The sequence below is a fragment of the Papaver somniferum genome, chromosome 7 (genome assembly GCF_003573695.1).
Source record: "Papaver somniferum cultivar HN1 chromosome 7, ASM357369v1, whole genome shotgun sequence".
Taxonomy (NCBI): domain Eukaryota; kingdom Viridiplantae; phylum Streptophyta; class Magnoliopsida; order Ranunculales; family Papaveraceae; genus Papaver; species Papaver somniferum.
The window spans coordinates 141,643,422-141,649,438 of NC_039364.1; positions in this window are offsets into that span (position 1 = coordinate 141,643,422).

Here is a 6,017-nt window from a genome sequence, read left to right on the forward strand (position 1 = left end):
AGACAGAAATTTTAGGATGGAGGGAGTACTTTTGATGCTTTGACTGTAGATTCATCTTGACATGATTGACTATATCATAAGCAATCTAAAGTTTATCTAATTTTATATGGCACCATTTATATATGATTATGAAAAGTGTTATAAAAAAACTAGGGTTTCCGTCAAATATGGATTTGATTTTTCTTTCTTAACAAGATAATCAGTTCTCTACCATAGGTTTGGAATAAATTAAAGGATCTGTTTAAAATTGTAAATCTATATAATCGAATACAGTTCTAAAACAATAATAGAGAAAGATTCATATCATTCGTGTTCAAGTCGGTTACGAATGCTTCAGATTCAGGAACAAAAAGGAAAAAACGACTATGTTGATTACCAATTTAATCTTTAATATTGGTGTCCTTACTTCTTATTTTTGAGTGAAGGTTGTATTTAATCAAATAGGGGGTTGCATTTAGTCATTGCCATCAACAATCCTCTCACATAACTTCCAATTGTGGGGCCTAAAAGTGAACCCCTACTAACTCCAAGGACGGCGAGACCCACCTTATGAGAGGTTTTTTTTGTGTTGTTTTAGGGGGCGGTACGTATAAAACTATTATTTTTGAGAATATATTTTGGTCTAAAAGAATACTATCCGACCCTATGATGAATTTTACTCGCACGTTATCATCTTTTAGACAATGTTAAAAATACTATTTTCTTTCTTATTCTCTTTCTTCATAAAAATAAAGAAAAATCACTTAAAACTTAAATACTTTTGAAACGAAGTAAAAACTTATAAATTTTACATATTCGGAAAACTCTCAACAAGATCTATACTATTTCACTATTTTTTGAAATATTGATTCTTATGTTATCCTTTAGCTAAAAGTCAACTACAAAATGAACTATTGTACGAGTTCATTTTACATATTATACCGCTACTATGAACTACAATACGAGTTCAATCTACAAAATGAACTAACCGAAATTAACTAATGTATGAGTTCATTATACAAAATAAACTACCATATATATTGTTGGAATGAACTATTACAAATGAACTACCATACGAGTTGATTCTACAAAATGAAATACCATACGAGTTATTTCTCTCAGAAACAGTTGAGGAGCCAACCTGCTCGACAATAATTCCATAAACACCTAACGGAGGGAGATCCTTCAGTGGATATGCTTGTAGATTGTTCGACAGGAGCTGGTCGAAGTTCAACTGCTAGTTTTTTTGCAGATCACATGAGGATTGACAAGTTTAGGCTTATAAAATTATACGTGCAGTTTCCTTTTGATACCTGATAAAGCAAATTTGGGTTTTTGTTTCCCTCGGGACGGAGCGAAAGGTCAACCATCGGCAGTTGTCACTTGCAAGAAGAAATTCAAAGAACGGAGAAGAAATAAATTGAACTGCTATTAATGAACTACCATACGAGTTCATTATATAAAATGAACTGCTGGAATGAAGTAGCTTACGTATTCTTTCGACAAACTGAACTGTGGTACGAGTTTGTTCTACAAAATGAACTGGTAAAATGAACTACCATACAAATTGAAAACGGGGGGATAACTATTACACCACTAAATTTTTTATTTGGACCTATAAGACAAAACCTAATACAATCGCAAGTAGACCAACTTAATGATCCTTGAACAATATGTATATATGGTTTACCTTTCTTGTACAATCAGTAGTTTTGATGAAAGATTCGTGAACCTGATTGTATACAAGAACTCTTGGACAATCTCAAAAATCAATATCCAATATTAACCTAGTATGTACCGGAATAATACACGGACCGAATTCCAACAAGAACAAATTTTGTACTTTATATTTCAAGAAACAAATTCTAGAAAACAAATCTCGTAGTATACAGTTTTAGTTAAAAATTATCTAGCTAGTTTATTAAATCACTTTCTTTTACTTCAATTATATCAACACAAATATAATGCGGAAGTAAAAAGTAAAGCGGGGCACATAGAAATTTTGTTAACGAGGAATACTACACCTGCAGAAAAACCTCAGGACCTCGTCCATATTTGAACACCGAATTGTATTAACCAACTGCAGACACTAGCCTACTATCAGACTTCAGACTGGAATGTAGATGAGACCGAATCAACCCTCCAAGCTATTCAGTTACAACAACGCTCCTTACGTCTCTTGAACCTTGCAAGGTTCCATGCACTTGATTCCCTTAGCTGGCGTCCTTTACATTCTAAGAGTGGTTTCAATGGCAGCGAAAACTTTTGATACCAATCTTCCTCTAACAGATAGGCCTATTTAATTTCTGTTTAGATCGAGAGATCAAGGTGTGGAAATCTGTTTGCAATAGACAAGCTAACAAACCTCACAAATCTAAAACTTACGACTCTCGCATAGCAGCCTAGATTCTTAACCACCTCTCAAGAACAATCTTCAAAAGATCAATTATCAGATATCTATCTTGAGGAATCACAAAGTCTGAGACGAAAAGAACTTTGTGATTTCTATCTATCTTTCCTGAAAGAGATTACAAAAACCTCAATAACATAAAAGCAAGATCAGGATACACGGACTATCAAGGTAAAATATAGTCAGACTTGGCTTCACGAATTCCCAAAGCGAAGTCTTTTAGTTGTAAACCTAATTATGTTTCTCAGAGGAAACCTAGGTTCCTAGAGGACGACTCTAGATCAACAAGGATACAAAGTGTCAAGGATTGATTTTCCTTTGAAAGAGCATCTTTATTTATAGATTTTCAGGACTGAAGGTTGCTTAGAATTCAAGCTTAGATAACTTAGGAATCAAGCAAACACTTTAGGTCTTGAAAATACCAAAAAAAAAATATACACAGTGGTCCGGTTCTGGAACCGTGTATAATGAATTGTTCGGTTTGGAAAATATGTCATGTGAACAATAAAAAAATATGATGATCATACAAAAACTTAAGAGTTTAATCATGATGCGCGCGCACATAAGTGTTTAAGTGATCAATGAAGTCTTAGAAGTGTTTAAGAGAGTCATAGCAATGCTAAACATATTTAAAAAATAAGTTTTTGGGCATTTTCTGAATTTACTGGGTCAGTTGGTGAAACGGTTCGTGAACCGTAAGGCTAGTTCATGAGTTAGGGAGCTACGGTTCTTGAAGCGTGTTCAGAAACCCTTAATCGGCTTGAAAACTCAAATGGACACAGTTTGCGAGATGGGTTCGCCAACTGTTCTTGGCTTGTGAACTCATATGGACACAGTTTTACAATCGGGTTCGCCAGCTTAAGCCTTTCATACCAACATTAAAAAAATTTGTCCACCAAGGTTTGCCAACCGGGTTCGTGAGATGTTCCAAACTGAAGTTGGGGTTTGCGAAACCTTCATGTATTTCTGAAATCAGATATCTATGGTTTGCAAACGGGTTTGCCGCTACCCTGAACAGAAAATTCAGAAGTTCATGAAACTCTCTCTTATAATGTTTGAAACATTCTCAAATTATAAAATCAATTGTATGGGCTATTTTCAATTGATCCACAAATTAATTCTCAAACAATAAATTATTTCGAACTAATATTATTAAGGACCTTTGAACATCTATGCTAGCGTCATATTTCGAAATTTTTAACAAGACAAGCTTGACTCGAAATTTCTTCTTTGTAAATCTACTAGAAGTCATACGACTTAGCTAGTCTAAATAGATACAATGGTAATATAATGGGTAAATACAATGGTTCAGTCTCCACATACCTGATATAGAAGTTCTTCAAATGTCTTCGTCGATCTTCGGTCTTCAAGGGTGATGTCTGATACTCAACTACCAAATTCTAACCTAGTTCGGTGACCTGACTTAGTAGACTAGAAATCAAGAAATAGTTTTGATCATCTAATATTGACAACAAGCTTGAGATAGAAAAACTTGTGGGTTGAACTGAGCATTGCTCTAACACAAATGACGTTCATTCTTGAGGATGGCGGTATTATAAATATAAAAGTACCAACTAGAAATCCCTTAAACTTGGGTTGACCAAAATGATTTGGGAACATTTAAAATAAGGACAATTTTAATTTCCCCTAAAATATTTTCTTTAAAAGAAGGAGGATCCATTGACAGTCTTTTTTTTTTTACAAGATTCGACGAATAATTTGCCTATCAAATGATGATATTTATAGATTTTCCTAATTTTAACGATTTAATTAAAAGGGGTAGTAAAAAAATTTGTCTCAAACTAATTGTTTCGAGATTATTTTCCTTTTTTTATGAAGATCTGAGTTTTTTAGATCCATTTTTTTTATGTAACACAGGGAAGACAAAAAGCGTGAGAGAGATTAAATATCAACTAAAAGAAAAATAAATAAAAATATAGAGATATTATCAGGTCGCGAATATAAGGAATATCCACCGTATATTATATAATTTTCAAAAAGTATACATTATATCCGACAACTACAATTGGTTGTCAAATTCTTTCAAAAGAGGAGGTTATCAATGGATCTCCCTTTTAAAAAAATAAATTTGCGAGAAAGGATGAACAAATTTTCTTTATTTAACATTCCTTTTTCAGGAAGTGGTTGCATTAAAGAAAAATAAAAAAAGTCATATACTTTACAAAAAAGTAGGTAAAAACCTCTTAAACTCTGGACAAAAAAAAGAAAAAAAAATACAATCTAAACAGGATCCCAGGCAATAGGATTATTCTAGTTAAAGATCCAAGAATAAAAAGACACCAAAATTTGACGGCCAAACACTTTAACCCATTAAAAGACAATTGACTTGACTCTAATAACTGCCTTATGATAATTTTTGTGCTTCCTTCAAACATAAGTTCATTCTGAATCTTCCAAATATTCCAAATTGTGGTTGTTGGGATGTACCGCCAAATAGTTTTACCTCATCCGCTCCACTCAGAGTTCTATTGTTGTAGCAATTTGAAAATTAATAAAGTTTGACACATTCCCAGTTATTGATTTGAAATAACTCCGCGCAAATTACGTTCACAAAAGAACATGTACCATCGTAACTCTATACAACTCAAGTTACCAGAAACATTGATTCCTCGAACAATTATATTATCTCGGGTTTCCAACTTTCCCAAAGCGCATTGTCAAACAATATGCTAATTTTTGTTAAAATCTTTTAAGACCATGTTGTTTGAGATGCGGAGCTAAGTGAAAACCCCACCAAACACTTGTCAAAAGACAACCGCTGATAACATGATTTAACATATAAAAAAAACTTGTCTTTTATGGAGGAGCATGACAAATTTACAGCTAGCTAAGCAAAGATAGGATGCTTATTTCCAATTAAGTTAAAAAAAAAACAAATTTTTCAAATTTCATATTCCTTCGATACTCTTTTAAAGTTAAATTCCAACTTGAGTTATCATTAGGGGATGTATAACTAAGTGGAGTACCATCTTTGTTGTTATCCAGTTTGAAAAGAGAAGGGAAAGAGAGGAACAAAGGCTTACCTTCCATGCAAAAGGAAATACCTTTCACCATTAATCCCGATTGCGGTTGAAAAATTCCTTTGACATGAATAAGATAAACGAGAAGTTTACACCCATATGCTCAATCTTTTTGGTACATTAAACTCATGAAATAATAGACAAATATCATTAATATTGACCACTGCTCTGATAAACTCAATCCACAAACAAGACTTCTCACTTGAAAATCTCCATAACCATTGTGTAAGAAACATAAGATTCAAAAGTCCTTGTTGTTTAACACCTAAACCTCCATGCTTAATTGATTTTGTAACTTGTTTCTAAGAAATCCAGTAAATCCCTTTACGCCGCCATCTTCCTTCCACAAAAAGAAACACATTTATTTTCCAAGATACTAAGAACCTCTTTAGGAATGACGAAAAACGACAAAAAATAGATAGGCAGTCCCGAAAAAAACATACTTCACCATATTCAATCTACCAATCTTTCAAAGATTCTTCTACTTCCAACTAAAAAGTTTCTTGTCAAACCTTTCAATAAGAGGAACACACATGTTTGTTATAGCTCCTGACATCAAGCGGTAGGCCAAGATAAGATATATGAAT